Source organism: Pongo abelii, chromosome 8, assembly GCF_028885655.2.
Source record: "Pongo abelii isolate AG06213 chromosome 8, NHGRI_mPonAbe1-v2.0_pri, whole genome shotgun sequence".
Lineage (NCBI taxonomy): Eukaryota > Metazoa > Chordata > Mammalia > Primates > Hominidae > Pongo > Pongo abelii.
Genome location: NC_071993.2, coordinates 116,674,661 through 116,697,855, shown reverse-complemented (window position 1 = coordinate 116,697,855; position 23,195 = coordinate 116,674,661). Strand labels below are relative to the sequence as shown.

General features: G+C 38.3%; 1 long non-coding RNA gene across 1 annotated transcript; it reads left to right on the top strand.

The window, feature by feature from the left end:
* The first annotated feature begins 552 nt into the window (after positions 1-552).
* On the top strand, positions 553-6,702 carry LOC129048529 (uncharacterized). Its single transcript, XR_008510906.2, has 4 exons — positions 553-945; positions 1,058-1,252; positions 2,181-2,278; positions 5,888-6,702. It is a non-coding gene; the product is annotated as an uncharacterized LOC129048529 (long non-coding RNA).
* The last annotated feature ends 16,493 nt before the right edge of the window (positions 6,703-23,195 follow it).

Below are 23,195 nucleotides of genomic sequence, written 5' to 3'. Positions count from 1 at the left end.
AATTCCAAGCTGTGAGGGAACATTTACTGAATCTCTGAGATTATGCCTTAGTAATCTACATTTTAGAAAAATGCACTCCAACACTGAGTGACAGAATGAGACTCTGTCTCAAAAACAAAACCCCCAAAGTACCCCAGGTGATTCTTCTGCGCAGTGAAGTGTGAGAACCACTGATTTAAATTAGTTCAATATTTGTTCTTTCTTCAACATGATCTTAAAACCAGAAATCCACATCAGAATGTAACAGCAAGAGAGACGTCATAAAGATAATCTTGACTCAAATGTAAATGACTGACATTGTTAGTCACAAATTTAAAAATGCATTTTTAGTCACAAATTACTTGTAGCCCCCCTCCCTAATTGATCAACAAATAGGTTGTGTGTTGTTGTCTTTAAAGTTCAAACTCTGGGACAGGGGCTCTGTTTTGTCTGTGCCTCAGTTTCTCACATGTAAAACAGGATGAAAAGATTCCTATCGTATAGGACTATTGTGATGTCTAAATGAGGTCATGTGTAGCAGGTATTTAGAAGAGTCCCTGGCACACCCTCTTTAGGCCTAAGCTGGACTTAGCCATCATGCTAGGTCAGTTCCCATCTGTTAATCTCTCTTCCTTGCAGATAACTACCTCCTTGTCTTTTATGCGGAGACAAACCTGAATCACAAATTTTGTCCTGAAGTACATGAGCTGGAGGGAACTTGTGAACTCGGGCACAGTGGCTGACACACAGCAGCACAGGACACAGTCTTCTGATAATGTTTTTAGATGATCTGAAGCCATTTCATCATTAATTTTCTCATTAAACTATACATGCAACAACAGATAGCGACTGAGGAGCTGCACATGTGGATGTGGGTAGGACGTGACTCTAATTTTCATCAGAGGAAGGCCATGGAGATCAATTTGTTTCCTGGAGTGTTGTCTCATCTTTGCTTTAGACAGTGTGGTAGGCGGAATAATGCATACCCCACCACCCCCCGCCCAAATGCCCAATGCCCAACCCCTTCTCTCCAGAACCTGTGAATATGGTACTTTATGTGATAAAAGGTATTTTGCAGGTATGATTAAGAAACTTGAGATGGTGAGACAATCACAGAATATCCAGGTGGGCACAATGTAATCACAGGAGTCTTTACAAGTGAGGAATCTTTCCCAGCTGAAGTCAGATTGAGAGACACATCCTTGCTGATTTTGAAGGTGGAGGAACGGGCTAGGAGACGAAGAATGCAGGCAGCCTTTAGAAGCCAGAAAAGGTAAGGAAATGAAACCTCTTGTAGGATCTCCAGAAGAAATGTAGCCCTGCCAACACTTTGGTTTAGATGGGTGAGATCCATGTCAGAATTTTGACTTACAGAACTGTAAGGTAGACATTTATGTTGTTTCAGCCACTGAATTTGTGATAATTTGTTACAGCAGCAATACAAAACTAAGACACAGTCTTTGGGGACATGCCTTTTCTCCCTATAATAATATGTAAAATAAAATGGCATGTATTTTACCTTTTGTGCCCCCAAATAATTCCGTCCCACTCCAGTGGCACACCCCCTTGTCCTTCAAAATGAAGTAATTGGAAGTGAGAATTTGCCTTGAATATAAGAATTTGAAGTCTGATATTTCATTTCAGCAGATCATCCATCCTTCAGTGTGCAGTGTGTAAATCAGAATTATTCCTTCTCTTTTTCACATCATACCCCCGACTTCTTTGTATTTAATTGTATTTACCGCTCTTCTTTTTACCTTTAGAAGTTTGTGTCTACAGAGTTTTCATCAGTTGTCTTTTTTTTAAGATTTCTTGTTAAACTAATGTTTCATAGATTCTTCTAATCATGTGCACAGAAATAGGGCTAAAATAATTGATAATCACATCATATGCCCCACCACTTTAAAACTCCAGAAAATTATAGTGTAACTAAATGAACCTAAAAGAAATAATGCAAGTGAAATATTTAAAAACCCTGACTAAGAGAGTTTTGCATGTATTTTTAAAATAGGCCATTACTTTAAACTTTGGTTACTTAGTGAAGATAATTTTTAAAGTGATGATTAAAGATATATTTAAATTAAAATGTAGTTAAAAGGTAGAACATAGCTGCTTATAAGATCTCATCTGACTCAAAAACCTAGTGGAAGTAAATGTCTTCTGCACACCTAGACATGGTTTATGGCATCTATATTTTGCAGGAGGAACAATAACAAAGTTTGCGGCTCAGTGAGAACACCGAAATTGATGGAACCTTCCTTTGATTATAGCATACCTTTATGACATCCACCATCAGCAAGTAAGAATTTAATTTTCTAACTTATTTAAGCATTCACAAAGCTGTTTGCCTTTTCCTCCAAGGGAATGTCTTGGTAGTTTGTACTGGCTGCAACATATTTTTCCTTGGGAAACTTTGAAGCAAGTGGAATTCTTTATCTTGGGGGTGAAATGGCTGAGGATCATTTCAGGTGAAAGACAATAAAAATCCATAGGAGTTTTCAGTGTGATGTGGTCATCAGAAATGTTGATGACATCTTAAAAAAGAATTAGCTACACTCTTCATTCCTTGGTGCTATTCTGATCACAACAGGAGTAATGATTTCAGGGTCACCTCTGATAAGCGGCTGAGATATATCAAAGTGTACCCAGAGAACAGGGACAGGGATATTTCTATATCATTCATGTAAGGAACAGTTGGAGACATTAAGGCTACTATAATTGAAGAAGAAAACTCTGGTGGAATATGATGGCTGAATTCAAACATTTGAAAGGATGACATGTAGAGAAAGAATTTGACCTACTTCTGTCTTTCTGGAAGAGGTGGATGTGGGACCAGTGGATAAGACTTACAGTGAAGTTGATTTCAGTTCTTCATAAAGAAGAGATTTCTTGGGATCAAAATTGTCTGAATATAGGAATGATTTGCTCTGTCCCTAGAGTTGCTCAAGCATAGCCAAAAAACTTATCTCTTGTTCAGATTTAAAATTCAATGATTTTATGATGCTATATGAAAGTGAGCTCTGCCATGTATTGGGAAGTAAATAAGGGTATGTATTAGGAACTCTAAGTTACTTTACAATAACTCCCCACTGCACTCTCTCCACCAGATGGAGTGAGGTTGGGTACTTGCTGCTGCTGAAAAGGAGTTCAAGTCTCTGTCTCCAGGACCTGATGTCTAAAGGGTGCGTGGGACAGCTATGTGATTCTAGGCCAGAAATGGCAACTATATGCCACTATGCCCTCCTCCTGCCTGTGGCGGATAATCTAAATGATGGTGGAACTCTTTCCTGCTGCATAGGTAGACCCTCAGGATCCTCCTCAGTACAACATCCTGACACTATTAGAGTTGGTATACAGATGAAGTCTAATTATTATTTCTGCTTTAGGACACAGTTTGCATGTTATTTCCAGACATAGCCCTTCTTGTCAGTTCCAGACATAGCCCTCTATGCTCTCCTCTGTGATGCTAGGGCTAGCACTAGACAAAATACATTTCTGCTCTGCTGGCTGGATCACTGTTAGGCCGGAAGAGCACTACAAGGCTGGAGGAGGAAGAAGTGACATTTTCTTTCCTTCCTGCTTTCTGTGGCTTCCTGTTTTCTCCTCTTCCTTATAAGAATATCCTAAGCCATGGCTGTTCCCTTCCCTAGTCACAGCTGAATTCAGTTTTCAGTTTTTCCAATTCCTAGAAACAGCTTCATGGCATCCTCTTTGGAGCAGTAGCACCTTTGAGCCAGTGCTCCTCTTCAGAAGTCTGAATTTTGACTGCATGGGACCCCATTTTCAGCTTCTGAGAATTGCTTATGCCAACTCCTTTCCTTTTACGTTCCATTCCTAGGGGTAGTAGCCCTTTCTACATTTACCACTCTGTGATACTTGACTTTTTTTCTGATTGTTCAGTTACCTACAGCTTTATACCTAATTAGAAGTTATTTGATTTCTCTGTTCAAATAATTGGTATGGCTTTTGTCTCTCAACTTTCAAAATTTACCCTAAGCTGATGATGGGCTGTTTCAGCGCATACCTGATTAAGGACTAGTTGTGTTTAATTTCATTTTTAATTTTATTTTAAAAGTTAGCGCTGCATGGAACTTTTACATAATCCAGTCCAATTCCCACATTTTAAAGATGAGGAAATTTAAGTTTCAGAAATGATGGTGGAGGTGACATAGGGCCTTCTTGTGACTTGGAATTGGAATTACAGCTCAAGATATCAGAGTAAGATAGCAAAGCTTTAGGAGGGAAATAACAGAAAAGAAATTGACCTTTAAGGCAAGAGCACAGTCCTGGGGGAGGTGTCAACAAAGCACTATGTCTCTGCAGACACCTGGTCTTCTCTGGCCTCCTTTGGTTGGGAAATTAATTATAAGTTTAGTTTGTTGGTAGGAGAGGGACAGGTGACTATCTTAGAAGGTTCCAGAAGATATTGTGGGTGTTGCTAATAGAATGAGATTTAAAAACACCTTGGTAATTAAAATACCCTTTTAAAAGTGTTTGAATGATAAGAAAAATAGTGGAGAAAGAAAGGTTACTGTAGGTCAGATTCAGACCATGTGTGTTCATGACAACGAGTTTTATGCTGTATGAAATTGTTAATGTTTGGATGCAATGTCAATTAATGTACTATAATAGTATAAAATAGTACAATGCAATATAAAATTACAATACAGTAGTTACAAAGTGACTATACATTTCCTCAAGGAACTTATGGATAAACGGATCTGAAGAAAATAAGAATCAAAATTCAGCAATGGAAATGTTGTTGAAGAATAGTCAAAAAGTATCACAAATCAAGGAGTTTGTGAAAATGAAGATGATTAGTCTCTAGCATGCAGTTGTAATCAAGTGCTTCTTCCCTCAGTAGAGAAATATGACTGAAAGGCAATAAAACAAAGAAAGTTAAAATCACACCTGTTCTTCTGGTCCCAGTACTTACATAACTGGGATTATCTGAATCCTGAGCTGCCTGCTGGTGAAATTTAATTATTGATTTTTAATAATGTTGGATCTTGCTTCTTAGGCATGTACCGTGTACCACGTATTTTACTAGGTACACACTGGTATACATTGTTTTATCTCATTTAACTATCTTGAGGAATCATGTTCCCCATTTTAGAGATGAGGAAACAGAGGCTCACAGAGGTTGGATAATTGTCCAAAGTATCACAGCAACTAATAGTGGAGTCAGGATTGAACCCTAGTCACCCTGATGCCAAAACTTCCACCAGCTCCAGCTGCCTCTTTCTTGGCCACCCTCTTCTTTGCTATTTACAATACTTCCTTTATTAAAGTACTACTTCTTCAGAAGTATACATAGCAAAATGCCCATGACTTTAAGTTAAACTGTTGACTGTAGCACAGACCCACCCAAAGGGTCTTCTAATACATATCTCTTTGTAGATGGAGCTTTGGAGAAGGAGGACAGGGTGGGGTGGGGCTGGGGCAGGAAGAGGGATGATGGGCCAGTCTGTAGGTGTGACAGGAACAGCCTCTGCCTGCACCTTGTTTAGCTCATCTGTCTCTTCTGTCATCACAGTGATGATGTGCACACACCTCTATGGCTAATGGCCTCCTGTTCCAGCTGTTAACCACTGATTTTGTTCCTTAAAAAGAAAAGCCTGCTTCATCAGAGTTGCCCTTGCCAAAAGCTTTTAGCCTTTTAAATGCACACAAAGGCCCCTGACAGACTTTTTATGATTCTTCATTTAGTTTTTAAATAGCGGAAAGCATTTTACATTTGTATTTGGTGCACAAGAGAAGTCTAACTGCTCCAAAGGGCCAAGGCAGTAAAAGAATCCCTGCTGCTGCGGGTGCTTTCTCAGTTCCAAATGATGCTTATGATGTTCAAATCCAAGACAGGAGAGACTGTGGGAGGGGTTTACCCTTAATTGCTTGCCTCCTTCTCCAGCTTATCACACGGATGGAAAAGCTGGAGGAGGAGGAGACCAAGATTGAGAAGGGACCCAGGAATGGAGTCAAAGTTCACCGAGGAGAGCAAGGAGACAACTCAAGTTAAGTCAAGATCTGAATTCAGACCTGATCTGGCACCACAGTGAAGAGCTTGATCCCACACGGTCAGTGTTGAGACGGGACTGTCTCAGGATGAGCTCCAGACTACTGAGTCAGCTATGCCAAAATAACTTTCTCTACTCAGGTCTATCTGAAAGCTGGAGAGAAGAACAATAGCAGAAAGTTTGCCAGAGAAACAAAGGCCATAAACATAACAAATGATTCATTGCATTTATTTTTTACTAAATTGACTGAGCCAATCTTTGTGCATCAATGTCAACTAGATACAGAGCAAAAGAGACAGTGACAGAGATTCTTTCATTTCCCTTTACATGGGAGATGCCATTAGTAAATGTTAGTTGAGACTTTGGCCATTAAATATGATTTCCAGGGGATCTGAATTTCTTAGTAAAATCTTCTCCAACATGGTTGGAAGGAAAAATAGTAGAAAATAAAGGAATGAAATTCCCAAGTTGTATGGAACTTTTCTCTGGCAGATCCTGTGGGTTTTATGATCTGATCTCCATCTCCTATTGTAGAGAATCTAAAATGTAAAACCTCAAATTTTAAGGCTCTGTTGTAGAATAAGGAGGCCATGTGGCCCAGTTCTGGCCAATAATACATAAGTAAAAGTGTGCTGTTTTCATCTCTTTCCTGCTTGAATGCGGATGTGAAGTCTGGAACATTGCAGCCTGAGGTCGGTCATGAGGTAATAATAATAAGGGCAATAGCTAAGGGTGGCAGATGAAAAGATAAGAGTAGCTTGGCACCCTTGTGGGTCGCCAATGACATTACTGAGATTTTAGTTACCCCAGTCCTGGAGGGCCAATATCTGAGCTACTTTTAATGCAAAAAAACACCCCCTAATTGCTTAAGCCAAGGTGGCCAATTTTCAGTTACTTGAAGCTGGAAATTTACTAACTAAAATGATATCTAAGCCTCATGTTTAAAACTTACTATATGAGGCTGGGGTGATTTTTTTCTTTTCTTCAAAAAATGTTCCAATATATTTTTCTCAAAGGAGTTGATACCTGATTTGATTTAGGAGAAGCCTTCCATTTCCTACAAATGATGTTAGAATGATTTCTACCTCCTGTTTTCTCCTTATTTTTCTGTAGGTTGGTTGTCAGTGCTGCACTGATTCCCTCTCTAAAAGAAACTGTGAAGTACGAGAATCTTGACATCTCTTTTAATGAACTCAAACCTCAATTCTTAAGGTTGGTAAGGGACAGAGAATTCTCCATGGTGGCAGTTGTGGCATGAGGGAGATTTCTCAGTAATAAGAGCAGCCTTGAGGGCTCAGGAGTCAGGTTTCAGTGTCCAGTCTGTCATCTTGCTCCACGTAGAGATTCTTACTCAGTGATCACTCTGTAGGTCAGGGTGGGATTTAATTAAGAATGTAGATATACTCCATCATAGGAGCCTCTAAAAAAGCTTGCATAGACTATTGCAGGGACATGGATGGAGATGGAGGCCATTATACTTAGCAAACTAACACAGGAACAGAAAACCAAATACCGCATGTTCTCACTTGTAAGTAGAAGCTGGCTGGGCATGGTGGCTCACACCTGTAATCCCAGCACTTTGGGAGGCCGAGGCGGGCAGATCATGAGGTCAGGAGATCGAGACCATCCTGGCTAACACGGTGAAACCCCGTCTCTACTAAAAAATACAAAAAATTAGCCGGGCGTGGTGGTGGGCACCTGTAGTCCCAGCTACTTGGGAGGCTGAGGCAGGAGAATGGCATGAACCTGGGAGGCAGAGCTTGCAGTGAGCTGAGATTGTGCCACTGCACTCCAGCCTGGGTGACAGAGCGAGACTGTCTCAAAAAAAAAGTTAAGTAGAAGCTAAATGATGAGAACACCTGGGCACCTAGAAACAACACATACTGTGGCCTTTCAGAGGGTGGAGGCTGGGAGGAGGGAGAGGATCAGGAAAATAACTAATGGGTACTAGGCTTAATACCTGGGTGATGAAATAATCTGTACAACAAACCCCCATGACACAACTTTACCTATGTAACAAACCCATACTTGTATCCCTGAACTTAAAATAAAAGTTAAAAAATTATTCATTCTAATAAAAGATGTAATTGCTGGCATTTTGAATCCTGATAGTTTGTTTGGTGTGGCTGATATCTGTTAACACTGTTTGTTGCTTCATTCGTGAGACTGGCTAGGATCTTCTATATGTGTATATATACACATATGTAACTTTCATTTTCTGAGGTATAAGTGATCATTCTAAGGTAGTGGTTCTTGATCAGAAACAATTTTGCCTCCTCCTTCCCCTCAATAAAAATAAAAACAGATTTTTATTGCATTTATGCAAATAATTATATTGTCATAAGTTAAGAATACATACAAAGAGTTTCCAAATTCTGTAAATATCTGGTAGAGAGAAACAAATACACTCCAAGTTTTGTTCATAGGAGTATATGGCATTTGGCAGTGTCTGGATCCATTTTTGCTTGCCACAATTGGTATAGGGTGCTACCGGCATTGAATGGGTGAAGGCCAGGGAGGCTGCTCAACATCCTAGAATGCACTGGACAACCCTCCCGCTCCCTGCCCACAGCAAGGAATTGTCTAGAGGCCCTAAATGTCAATAATGTGAAGGTTGAGAAATGGTGTTCTGGTTCATTGTCTTTTTTAAAAAAATTATTATCATGCTCTATCATATTCTGGAGTCAGAGGACACGAGTATTTTCATGTAGGTTGTGAGCTAAATGTGCCCTTATAGGTACTGTAGCAAAACTGGATCTTGGGAGTAAATATTCAAACTTAGGGAGAAACAAGATGCTCAAACAAAATTCTAAGAGGGATTATGAAATATATAACAAGAGAAAGGGGCATAGCACCTACCCTGATATAATGAAAATTAGGAGGGGCTTTTTTCTTGAAGCTCCTGTGGAAGGACACACGTCTGCTTTGCCTGGAGCTATTATTTCTCTTTTGGGGTATGTTTCACTTTTCTCCAGTTAGGTTAGGAGCTTTTGAGGACAAATATCCTACTTATCATCTGTTGAATTCCAAGCCTATATTGTGTCTTAACTTTGATAGATTCTCAATAAACAGCTGTTGTAAAATATGAGGCAAATGAAATCGAATGCAGCTTCATTAATGAATTCAGACTCATCTAGCATGAACTCTGTTGATTTGGAAATTAAATAAAAGAATGTTAGTTATTTGATACTTTTTCCACATATTTCATTAAAAACACAGTCATAAAATGATAAAATTGTATATTTGGATTATAAACTACCTATTGCCAACAAAATGTATTCCAAGGTGAGGCAATTTTCTTCTTTCATCAGGCTGCTGGCTGAGAAAGTCAGGCTTTGATTTCTCCCTTCTCTTTCATAGACATTAACAAATTAAAAAGAAGATTAATAATTTATAAAAAATGAGCTGAATATTTTCTTCTATTTCCCAGCTAGACAGCAGTGCTGTCTTACTTTAAAACCAATCTTTATTTTATATTGTGTACTTCATGTTCCAAAACAAAACTGATTTTATTTTATGCAAACAACTAAGCAGTCATCATAGAATAAGACTGATTCTGAAAACTTTCCTTTTTCTTTTAAAAAAATTGGTGTTAATAAAAACGTGGTATACTGTTACATTTAGCTTAAAATTATTGTGTACGTGGAAATTTTTGGCCACTTAAATAGTCCACTCAGTTGAGGAATATAGGGCTAGAGAGAGGATTCTTTTCTACAGTGATTTTGTATTATAAGTATTATACAAAACAATTTAAAAGGAGGAATTCATTACTTCTTGCCATGTAAGTCTTCCTTAATGAATAGACCATAATGGCTTTACTTGAAGGACTTTCTGGTGATTTTTTTTTGCACAAACTTATACTATAATGGAACAAACTTGTGGGAATAATGGCAATATTTTTCTTCTGCATGGTTTATAGAAACTCCATTGTTATATGTGTTTATAAATAAAATTATGAGATAATGTACATTTGCTTATGCCAAATGAATGTAAGAACCTTAACAATGTTCCACATATAACACAGAAATAGACTGATATACCGGATTTGTCATTCAACCAATTTTTGTTAAATATTAAGTACTTACTATGTGCCAGGCACTATTCTGTTTATTTCTTCAGTCATGTTTGCTTTACAACCTTCCAATTAAAACCAAGTAAAAGTCGGTCCATTCCTCAACCTGGTTAAATTTACCTTTAATTATCCATTAGGATAAAATAAGGTCAAACTCTTTTAGATATTTAAATTTTGAAACTCCATATTTTTTAATGGTATAACTAACTCTGGCTTTACCACATAAATTCTGATATCTAAGGGAAAATTTGACCTGTGGATACTGTGAACCCTGAAAATCTGAGATAGGTCTCAGATAATTTTTTTTTTTTTTTGAGACAGAGTTTCACTCTTTTGCCCAGGCTGGATTGAAGAGGCACAATCTTGGTTCACTACAACCTCCAATCTCCAGGTTCAAGCGATTCTCCTGCCTCAGACTCCTGAGTAGCTGGGATTACAGGCATCCACCAACACGCCTGGCTAATTTTTGTATTTCTAGCAGCGATGGGGTTTTTCCATATTGGCCATGCTGGTCTCAAACTCCTGACTTCATGTGATCCACCTGTTTTGGCCTCCCAAAGTGCTGGGATTACAGGCATGAGCCACCGTGAGCAGCCAAATCTCATTAATTTAGAAAGTTCATTTTGCCAAAGTTGAGGATGGATGCCCATGACATAGCCTCAGGAGGTCCTGACAACATTTGGCCAAGGTGGTAGGGGCACAGCTGGGTTTTATACATTTTAGGGAGACATGAAACATCAATCAATGTGTGTAAGATGTACATTGGTTCAGTTCGGAAAGGCGGGGCAACTTGAAGTGGGGAGGGGGCTTCCAGGTCATAGGTAGATAAGAGACAAATGGTTGCATTCTTCTGAGGTTCTGATTAGGCCTTCCAAAGGAGGCAATCAGATATGCATTTGTCTCAGTCAACAGAGGGGTGACTTTGGGAGGCAGGTTTGCCTTAAGCAGTTCCCAGCTTTACTTTTTCCTTTAGCTTAGTGATTTTGGGGCCCCAAGATATTTTCATTTCATATGTCCCCCCTTTTCTTTTTAAAAATATTTTGGAGAAAGCATTTTATAAAAAAATGAGTCTCTTGTCTCAGGTCTTATTTGATCTCTCACGGCTAGGATGGTTTATTCCTAGACAGGTAGGTCCCGAGTTATTAGGAAAGCTCATATTTAGAATATTGTGAAGTCTCATGTCCTATGAAGAGAAAATAGGGAGATGAGGGGTATAAAACAACAACAAACAAAAGAACAATCCTGGAAAATCAATATAGGCCACATTACTCTGAAGTCCATACATCAGTAGGCAGATATGAAGGTGGCTTATATATACAAATAAGTTGCTGTTATTTTCTTTTGAAGTTTAAGTCATCTAGCTTCAGTTTGCAGGGCTTTATGAAAGCACAGGCTAGTTTTCAGTGACTCCAAATTAGGAAAAATGTGAAAAAAGGAAAAAAATTGAAAACATTATTTTGAAGACTTGCAGCCAAGAAAAATTAGAATTCAGTTCAAACTGTAGAAAACAATAAAAATTGAAAAACATTAGGCAAGATTAGAATCTAACAATAGGTATACTATAGTTTTTGAAACATTATTTTTCTCTCTCCAGTTTCCCATTTTTACTAAAGACAAATTATGGTAGAACTGGTTTGCTTTATTATACTTGGCCTAATTATTTGTATACAGTGCAGCCAAAATAATTGCATTGGGTAAATTTCTCCCCTCTTGAGGTTCCACAGTAAACCTGGGGCACCTGAGCCTGTCAGAAAGTGACATTCTTTACTTACCATAGATCAGAAACCCTGTACAGGCACTGTGCAGACAAAGGTATGAGGCTAATTTTTTTCAAGGGGCTTTTATTGTCTCCATAAATCAAGCTTGGTTCCTTAAATGAAAGCACACCATTCCAGTCAAAGCCTTGGTAAAACAATGTTTCTCCAATTGTGTTTTGTTACAAATGAAAACAGATTTTTTTTTTTTTTGAGATGGAGTCTCACTCTGTCACCCAGGCTGGAGTGCGGTGGTGCAATCTCGGCTCAGTGCAACCTCTGCCTCTTGGGTTCAAGCGATTCTCCTGCCTCAGCCTCCCAAGTAGCTGGGACTACAGGTGCCTGCTAGCATGCCAAGCTAATTTTTGTATTTTTTAGTGGATATGGGGTTTCACCATATTGGCCAGGCTGGTCTTAGACTCCTGACCTTGTGATCCACCTGCCTTGGCCTCCCAAAGTGCTGGGATTACAGGTGTGAGCCACCACACCTGGCTGAAAACAGATTTTTATTGCACTTATACAAATAACTGTATTGTCATAAGTTAAGAATACATACAAAGAGTTTCCAAATTCTGTAAAAATCTGGTAGAGAGGAATAAATATGCTCCAAATTTTGTTCATAGGAGTTTAATTTAGTCAATTGGTAAAAGCTGTAAATAGCTTAAAACTTTTCCTGACTCTGGAAAACAAAGCAAATGTTTTAAGCAAAACTAAAAAATAATTACTTCAGACTTTTATTAGTTTAGTCACGTGGTTAATTCCTGTTCTGCATGATATTCACGAACATTTCAGCTCTCCATGAGTCCTGAAAGTTTTTCCTCTATTCTGCTGTCACAAGCTGCAGAGTTATCAGAAACCTGCATTCCAGAGCACCTGTTAGAGTTTATAGCTGATTATAAAACCATCTTCTAAAGAGGACTAAAACAAGACAACAATTGTTCATGGATGACAAAAAGTTTTAGGGCAGCTGTAGTCAAAGACACAATTGACAAGGAAATTTGTTACCTCTGTGGCACACAATAATTTAACATAAAAATGATAATTATTACTGATAATGTACGTTAAGTCATATCACAATTATAGGAGTTTCCCATAATTTTGGAACACATACTAATAACATAGTTGTACAAATATAGCCCAAAGAAAACCAAACACTGTTTTATATTTGACAACGCTTTCTGTATAATTTTTATACGAAATATATCAGTTTTGGACTTTAGGGAACCTATTAATAATATCTTAAAGGATTAATTAGGTCAGAGAGAGACAATTTATAATTTGATTTTGGAAAGTTTGTCAGATATCAAAGGTTTAAAACATTTGATATTACAAAACAGGATCACAGGTCATTGTAAAACAAGTCATTCATTTAACCATAGTGATAACTCAAGGATTTTTAAAAAGAGGTGAAAACCTTCATTCTTTGAGAGAGGAAACTTAATTTTCCAAACAGTAAGCCCTAATAAAAACAGTGTGAAGCAAATTAAATTTTTTTTTCAAAATTTTATAAACAATCTATAAAATTTTCATCTTGATCATAAGATATAACTTTCATAAGCCTTTATAACCTTTATTAAGGAGTCAGTTAATTCTTCAAGAAAACCTTGTTAATCTGACACAGAGGCCCATATGCTAGTTTTGCATCAGTGTGCCTTTGATATTAATGATTAATTTATAGAGAAACTAAACTTATTTTATCTTTCAAAATTGGTGCTTACAATCTCACATGCCCACCTCTTCTGAATAGCTTTAGTTTTCTGTCCTATGTGTCAGGAATGTAGTTTGTTTTGATTAGCATTATCTACCATGCCTGAAGATGAGGTTTTAATTGCTGTCAATGTTTAAGATTTAGCAAGACTTGGTGTTCTTTTTAGTCCTAGGAGTCAAAGCCCTGTAACTCAATGTCACAGAGACTTTAAAAGCACATGCAGGAAGACACAAGGATGCAATAACCTTAATTAATTTTTTTTAAATCTCAGTTTTTCCTAAGCAAACCAAACTTAAAAATAATGGCATATAAATTATTTCAATAAAACATAAAATCTTTTAGGCCAGTTACCAAAAGGCAAACTAAAAGGTCTCCTGCAGTGCACAGAATATGTTGGAAGAAAAAATTTTTTTAGACTTTTAAGAAAACATTGTTAGCATTAGGCCACAAAAATCAGAACCCAAGAAGGAAAAAAAACTTATATGAGTTGAAAATGAGTTGAAGGGGCATGTTACTATTTTGTGCCTTTGAACAGGGGAGAGAAAACCAAAACTGGCAAGATGCAATAAAAGTTTAACCTTGGGATAAAATAAAAAGATTTAAATCTCTTATAATTTATTTAATCAACCCTAAGAAAATTTTATTGTTCTAACCAATTCTTTGGTATATAAGTGTCTTTTTTTTACATCAAACCCAATTTCTAGAAAGACCATTATAATTTCCCTTTAATCATAGACAACTTGATCATATAAAAATTTTTAAATCTTCTTATTGTGACTTACACAGACAGTTCATGACAGGCTTGGACTTTCTAGTTTGTCCTGAAGATCCCTCTTTCTTAACAGTCATTTCATTTTAGGACTAAACTTACCATACAAGATTCTTTCTGATATGAAATTACTTTTCTTTAAGATTTCTTATTAAAAAAATAAACCCTCTTTATTTTTATAACTTTCTTTACATCTCTTATTTCCTGGTTCCTTTTACCTTGTTTTATAAATGACCTTTAAATAAACTTTGAATTAGATAAAAATTGTTTACCTTTTTAAAAAAATATACTTTTTTTAAAGAGTGTTTTCCTACAAATATACTTTTATTAGAAAACCCAAATAATGAAATATCTATTATTTAATTTAACTTTAGATTCTAAATTATGATGTTTGCCTACAAGCATTTTATCCTATTACAGTTACTTATTTTATTTTAATCACTTACCTAGATTATTTATAAAACTGCAATTGTCATTATTTAAAGTTATGGAAACATCATTACAAAATTATAACTTAGACAGTGAAAAAGATTTGACCTAACTGACTCCATCTTGCTTCTAACTTCTAAGCTGTCCTTGTTCATTCCTGGGCATAGGCCAAACTAACTTTGGGAGGAACTTAGTTTATAGTTTAGCTTTGAAACAAAGACAATAGCGGTCCTTCCCCAAAGCAAATCTTACTGCATGTGGACTAGACTGCCTAAAGCCACAAGATTAGAAGTTACAGTAATCTTACTAAATTCAAGATGTAGGTATTTTTATTAAACCAATGTCAATATCTTATCTATTAAAGATTATATAAGCAAAGATCATTCTGTCTTGGGCTGGGTTTATAGTTTTGTAACCCTTATGCCAGATTTTGACACATTCTAGTATTTGGCAGGGATAAGCATGGAATTGTTTGGTTAATAAATGCAAACAAAAATGCAGGCTGGCAATTCTTAAGATATTTCTAATATTACTTTACCAATAATTTTAAAGCTAGCTTATTTATTAAAGATTTTACTTAAGTTACATAAACTTGAAAAAGCATTTGACTAGCCTTATCTTTTTTCCTGATAAAGTATTTGATTCAAGCACTTTTATTTTCTTAAGCTAATTAATTATAGCTTTTATATATTTTCAGTTGTGAAAAACTGTGTACACAACACATACATAGACATATTAGGCATGCCAATAGACGTACATCTTAGAGATTCATAAAAACCTTTTTTTCCTATCTTAGATGTTCAGATTCTTGATAACCTGTTTTGCAAGTCTAGACCCTTGTCAGCTAAGTAGCCTTAAATTTGGATAGTAAAGGAAACAACTCAGGTGAAAATCAAATAGCAAAATTTACATCATAATGTACAGAGAGCAAAAAATCTGGCAGTATTAGAGGGAGATTAAAGATGGATGCCAAATCAAACATAAAATTATAGAAATCTGTCACAGGATTGTATAAGGAGACCAGTTTTGTTTAGATAGGAACCACCTATCTTTTAACTGGATCTCTGTGCTGTGGGCAGAACCCACAATGAATCCTGAATCTCCAAAAAGGGAGAATTATTATGAGGTTAGACCACCTGATGCTTCTACAGTGCACTTAAAAATTTTTTATGGTGTAATTTTCTTTCTTTTTTTAATTATAATTTAAGTTCTGGGATACATGTGCGGAATGTGCAGGTTTGTTACATAGGTATACACGTGCATTGGTGGTTTGCTATACCCATCAACCATCATCTACATTAGCTATTTCTCCTAATGCTATCCCTCCGCTAGCATCCCCGACAGGCACCCACGTGTGATGTTCCTCTCCCTGTGTCTATGTATTCTCATTGTTCAACTCCCACTTATGAGTGAGAACATGCGATGTTTGAGTTTTCTGTTCCTGTGTTAGTTTGCTAAGAATGATGGTTTCCAGCTACCAATCCTATTGAACATAGTATTGGAAGTTCTGGCCAGGGCAATCAGTCAAGAGAAAGAAATAAACGTATATAGGAAGAGAGGAAGTCAAATTATCCCTGTTTGCAGATGACATGATTGTATATTTAGAAAACTCCATTGTCTCAGCCCAAAATCTCCTTAAGCTGATAAGCAACTTCAGCAAAGTCTTAGGATACAAAATCAATGTGCCAAAATCACAAGCATTCCTATATACCAATAATAGACAAACAGAGAGCCAAATCATGAATGAACTCCTATTCACAATTGCTACAAAGAGAATAAAATACCTAGGAATCCAACTTACAAGGGATGTGAAGGACCTCTTCAAGGAGAACTACAAACCACTGCTCAATGAAATAAAAGAGGACACAAACAAATGGAAGAATATTCCATGCTCATGGATAGGAAGAATCAATACTGTGAAAATGGCCATACTGCCCAAGGTAATTTATAGATTCAATGCCATCCCCATCAAGCTACCAATGAGTTTCTTTACAGAATTGGAAAAAACTACTTTAAAGTTCATATGGAACCAAAAAAGAGCCCACATTGTCAAGACAATCCTAACCAAAAAGAACAAAGCTGGAGGCATCACGGCACCTGACTTCAAACTATACTACAAGGCTGCAGTAACCAAAACAGCATGGTACTGGTACCAAAACAGAGATATAGACCAATGGAACAGAACAGAAGCCTGAGAAATAACACCACACATCTACAACCATCTGATCTTTGACAAACCTGACAAAAACAAGAAATAGGGAAAGGATTCCATTCCCTATTTCATAAATGGTGCTGGGATAACTGGCTAGCCATATGTAGAAAGCTGAAACTGGATCCCTTCCTTACACCTTATACAAAAATTAACTAAAGATGGATTAAAGACTTAAATGTTAGACCTAAAACCATAAAAACCCTAGAAGAAAACCTAGGCAATACCATTCAGGACATAGGCATGGGCAAGGACTTCATGACTAAAACACAAAAAGCAATGGCAACAAAAGCCAGAATAGACAAATGGGATCTAATTAAACTAAAGAGCTTCTGCACAGCATAAGAAACTACCATCAGAGTGAACAGGCAACCTACAAAATGGGACTAAATTTTTGCAATCTACCCATCTGACAAAGGGCTAATATCCAGAATCTTCAAAGAAATTAAACAAATTACAAGAAAAAACCAAACAACCCCATCAAAAAGTTGGCGAAGGGCATGAACAGGCACTTCTTAAAAGAAGGCATTTATGCAGCCAAAAGACAAATGAAAAAATGCTCATCATCACTGGTCATCGGAGAAATGCAAATCAAAACCACAATGAGATACCATCTCACACTAGTTAGAAAGGCGATCATTAAAAAAGTCAGGAAACAACAGGTGCTGGAGAGGATGTGGAGAAATAGGCATGCTTTTACACTGTTGGTGGGAATGTATACTAGTTCAACATTGTGCAAGACAGTGTGGTGATTCATCAAGGATCTAGAACTAGAAATACCATTTGACCCAGTGATCCCATTACTGGGTATATACCCAAAGGATTATAAATCATGCTGCTATAGAGACACATGGACACGTATGTTTATTGTGGCACTATTCACAATAGCAAATACTTGGAACCAACCCAAATGTCCATCAATGATAGACTAGATTAAGAAAATGTGGCACATATACACCATGGAATACTATGCAGCTATGAAAAAGGATGAGTTCATGTCATTTGTAGGGACATGGATGAAGCTGGAAACCATAATTCTCAGCAAACTATCACAAGAATCAAAAACCAAACACCGCATATTCTCACTCATAGGTGGGAATTGAACAATGAGAACACTTGGACACACGGTGGGGAACATCACACACTGGAGCCTGTCATGGGGTGGGCAGTGGGGGAGGGATTGCATTAGGAGAAATACCTAATGTAAATGATGAGTTAATGGGTGCAGCACACCAACATGGCACATGTATACATATATAACAAACCTGCCCATTGTGCACATGTACCTTAGAACTTAAAGTATAATAAAAAAAGGAAAAAATAATACACAGCTATTAAAAAATAAAAATTAAAGACATATTTCTTACCCAGCAACTGGTGTCATGGTGTCTAACATTTTTGAACTTATTTAGAGGAAGATAACATTTTTACCGTAGGGTTTTCTTGAAAATTTAAGGTGCATTGCAAAGCCATATTTAGGCTGATGCCAAGAAAGAAAACAGCTGCTATCTTCCAGCCAATCTCTGAGAATCACTAATATAATCTACCAGAAATGATATTTAAGCAGACAGGTAAAGAAAACCAGAACTCAAAGCCATAATTGAAATAAATGGCTAATATTGCTTTAATGATGTTCTTTAGGTCCTCATGCTATGTTGGAGAGAGCCAAGAATGAGCAGTAGTGCTTTTAGGCCTGTCTGCCTTACCCACAACCCTCCTTGACAGCTATAAATGGGAAAGGTGATGCCTGACTCAAAGATGGGGCCTCAGTGTTGCTGACCTTAGTCTTATTTTGGTCTTGGTTTTAGCACTTATTTCAAAATAGAGCAGGAGAGCTGGGCTATAAATATCTAACACCTATAAACTCCCAAGCTCCTTCTCTTTCCAACATTTACATCTAAAATAATATAGGTAGTAGTTAAGATCCTGGGCTCTGAGGATGGAGGACTTAGGTGCCAATGTCACCTCTGCTTCTTACTGGTGGTGTGATATTGAACAATAAATTAATCCTTCTGAGAATTGGTCCCTTCACCTGTCAAATGTGAATAAAAACAGATTTGCCTTGTATGGTCATTGTAAAACAATATCTCCAAGTCATTGAATTTGGTAGGTGCTTATGAATATTCATTATTAGTGCCAGGATCCCATTTCAAGGACATGTAGGTGGCCTTTTGGGGCCAGTAAGACTAGTAGAACCTTAAATGAGACCTTTATTTAGGTCATGGTCCCTGTATAAAAGTATGATGTCTCCAGCTGTCTAGATTCATTACACTACCACTTATAGGCTGTATGACTTTAGGCAAGTCCCTTAATCTTTTTGTTCTTTAAATTCTGCAACTTTAAAATGTAGATTATAATCCTACCTGTTTTATAGGATTGTACTCAGAATTGAATGAGTTTATATTTGTAAAATGATTTTTGTAGTGTACGGCATGTATTAACTCATATGAGTATAGCTTTAAAAAATTCATTGTGGAAGCCAGGTCATTGATATCCTCAGTCCAGTTACAGAATGGACATTCTGAATATGGCTTCTATAAGAAAGAGGAAAAAATGCCCTTCCTTACAGTATAATTCATCCTAGTCCCAATCTCTCCAATCTCTGAAAGAATTCACATTATGTGCTAAGAGAGTATTAACTCAGAGACAGCTTTCCTGGGAGGTTCCCTTTTCAGCTCCCCTGGAAGCTCTCACAAGAGTCAGCACTTTGTGAAATTTGGCCCCTGAGCTCCTGTAGGATCTGGGCTGTATCACATACTGATCTTTGGGTGTCTCCTTCATGTCCATCAGCCTTAAATCAGACAATTACCCACATGCTGACAAACCCACATATCCACTGGAGCAATGCAAAATGCTGTATGAAAAACAGCATGCGGATAATCATCAAACAGCTAATTTTAAGAGTTGAGGAAATCCAGGAAGAGAGTTTTGTAACAGGCCTTAGAAAAATATGGCCTGATTTCTCCCTACACTGGGGAGTGGGACACCAGCCAGCATATTTTCTGCAAGTGCTGGCAGGAGGAGGGCTGGGTAACAAGTCTCATGTGACCAGGTACCTGGAGGAAATAATTGAATAATGGAGATGGGCCTTTCGCATGCTTTTCTTCTGACAGTGAATAAGTCTCACGAGATCTGATGGTTTTAAAAATGGGTGTTTCCCTGCACAAACTCTCTCTTTGCCTGCTTGCATCCATGTAAGATGTGACATGTTCCTCCTCACCTTCCACCATGATTGTGAGGCCTACCCAGCCCCATGGAACTGTAAGTCCATTAAACCTCTTTCTTTTGTAAATTGTCCAGTCTCAGGCATGTCTTTATCATCAGCATGAATACGGCCTAATACAATAAATTGGTACCAGTAGAGCGGGCTGCTGCTGAAAAGATACCCAAAAATGTGGAAGCTACTTTGGAACTGGGCAACGGGCAGAGGTTGGAACAGTTTGGAGGGCTCAGAAGAAGAACAGGAAAATGTGGGATAGTTTGGAACTCCCTAGAGACTTGTTGAATGGCTTTGCCTAAAATGCTGATAGCAATATGTACAATAAAATCCAGGCTGAGGTGGTCTCAGATGGAAATGAGGAACTTGTTGGGAACTGGAGCAAAGATGACTTTTGTTATGTTTTAGCAAAGAGACTGGTGGCATTTTGCACCTGCCTGAGAGATATGTGGAACTTTGAACTTGAGAGAGATGATTTAGGGTATCTGGCAGAAGAAATTTCTCAGCAGCAAAGCATTCAAGAGGTGACTTGGATAATATTAAAGGCATTCAGTTTTATAAGGGAAGCAGAGCATAAAAGTTTGGAAAATTTGCAGCCTGACAATGCAATAGGAAAAAAAAACCCATTTTCTGGTGAGAAATTCAAGACCTGTAGAAATTTGCATAAGGAATGAGGAGCCCAATGTTAATTACCAAGACAATGAGGAAAATGTCTCCAGGACATGTCAGAGGTCTTTATGGCAACCCTTCCCATCACAGGCCCAGAAGCCTAGGAGGAAAAAAAAAGTGGTTTTGTGGGCCAGGCACAGGGTCCCCTTGATGTGTGCAGCTCGGGACTTGGTGCCCTGTGTCCCAGCCACTCCAGCCATGACTGAAAGGGGCCAAGGTTCAGTTCAGGCCATGGCTTCAGAGGGTGCAAGCCTCAAACCTTGGCAGCTTCCATGTGGTGTTGAGCCTGTAGGTGCACAGAAGTCAAGAATTGAGGTTTGAGAACCTCTGCCTAGATTTCAGAGGATGTATGGAAGTACCTGGATGTCGAGGCAGAAGTTTGTTGCAGGTGCAGGGCTCTCATGGAGAAACTCTGTTAGAGCAGTGTGGAAGGGAAATGTGGGGTCAGAACCCCCACACAGGGTCCCTACTAGGGCACTTCCTAGTGGAGCTGTGAGAAGAGGGCCACTGTCCTCCAGGCCCTAGAATGGTAGATCCACCGACAACTTTCACTGTGTGCCTGGAAAAGCCGCAGACACTCAATTCTAGCCCATGAAAGCAGCCAGGAGGGAGGCTGTACCCTGCAAAATCACAGGGATGGAGCTGCCGAAGACCATAGGAACCTACGTCTTGCATCAGTGTGACCTGAATGTGAGACCTGGAGTCAAAAGAGATAATTTTGGACCATTAAAATTTGACTGCCTCAATGGATTTCAAAGTTGCATGGGCCCTGTAACCCATTTGTTTTGGCCAATTTCTTCCGTTTGGAATGGCTGTATTTACCCAATACCTGTACCCCTACTGTATCTAGGAAATAACTAGCTTGCTTTGATTTTGCAGGCTGATAGGCAGAAGGGACTTGCCTTGTCTCAGATGACACTTTGGACTGTGGACTTTTGGGTTAATGCTGAAATGAGTTAAGACTTTGGGTGACTGTTGGGAAGGCATGACTGGTTCTGAAATGTTAGGACGTGAGATTTGGAGGGGCCAGGGTCGGAATGATCTGGTTTGTCTGTGTCTCCACCCAAATCTCAACTCGAATTGTATCTCCCAGAATTACCATACGTTGTGGGAGGGACCTGGGGGAGGTAATTGAATCATGGGAGCCAGTTTTACCCATGCTGTTCTCGTGATAGTGAATAAGTCTCATGAGATCTGATAGTTTTAAAAATGGGAGTTTCCCTGCGTAAGCTCTCTCCTTTTGCCTGCTGTCATCCATGTAAGATGTGACTTTCTCCTCCTTGCCTTTCACCATGATTGTGAGGCCTCCCCAGCCACATGAAACTGCGAGTCCATTAAACCTCTTTCTTTTGTAAATTGCCCAGTCTTGGGTATGTTTTTATCAGCAGCCCAAAAACGAACTACTACAAAGGCCCTCTGGTTTTCACACCTCCCTTGTCTTTCATTGCTTTTCTCCAGTACACCCATGGTCCTCTTAACTCTTTTAATCCAGTGTCCTTATAATGACTATTTCCCATGAAATTTTCAAATGCATGATATACTATATCCACCAGTGCATTCCTGTGATCCCATTCACCACAAGCTTCACAATAGCACTGCACTCGCTTGCCAGAGGCTTTCCATTGCTCCAGCTTCTACAGTGCCAGGTCCTCATTGCAACCTTGCTGCTAGTAATCTAGTGCATTTCATTTTAGAGTCTGCTCCCTTGGATCACTTCTGGTTTCACTTCTGGTTGGCTTATCCAGATACAGACTTTAAAACTCAGATTTTCATGCGATAATATTATTGGGGAATATTTTCAGGAATAACATCTGGGAGAGGTAAGAAAAGCAAGAATGGGGAGAGGAAGAAGTTGAACTGCCATGAAATTACAATAGAGTATTTAGCTGGTCCTATTAGAATTTCTGATACTGGTATTTTTTTTCCATAGTTGTTCCTCTTTGAGGCAAGGGGGCTGGGCTTTTGTACTCTACATTAAGCAGTTTTTGGATGAGGGCTGTCATAGAGGAGGGTACATAAACTTGGTGAGGCAGCTCACTTTGGTCAAAGTGAAATTACTGGAGAGCCATCGGTCACTAAGACTCCCAGTAGCTGGGGGAATAAGTCTCTCAGTCCTGAAGGAGGGGGATCTGGGTGGTGTACCTCAGTATCCACCACAAGATCAAATGAAATAATACATGTAAAATGCTTGGTGGAGCTTCTGATACTAGTTCATGCTGAAAAGTTTATGATGGTCACCATCCTTTCTCTTGAAAATCCACTCAATTCTGACACATGGAATTTTTCAGGTAATTGGGTAAGTATGACCTGGTTGGTAAGCATGGTATGGATTTTAGGTCTGGGTAAAGGTTAGAGTACACTGAAGTCCTGCGAGA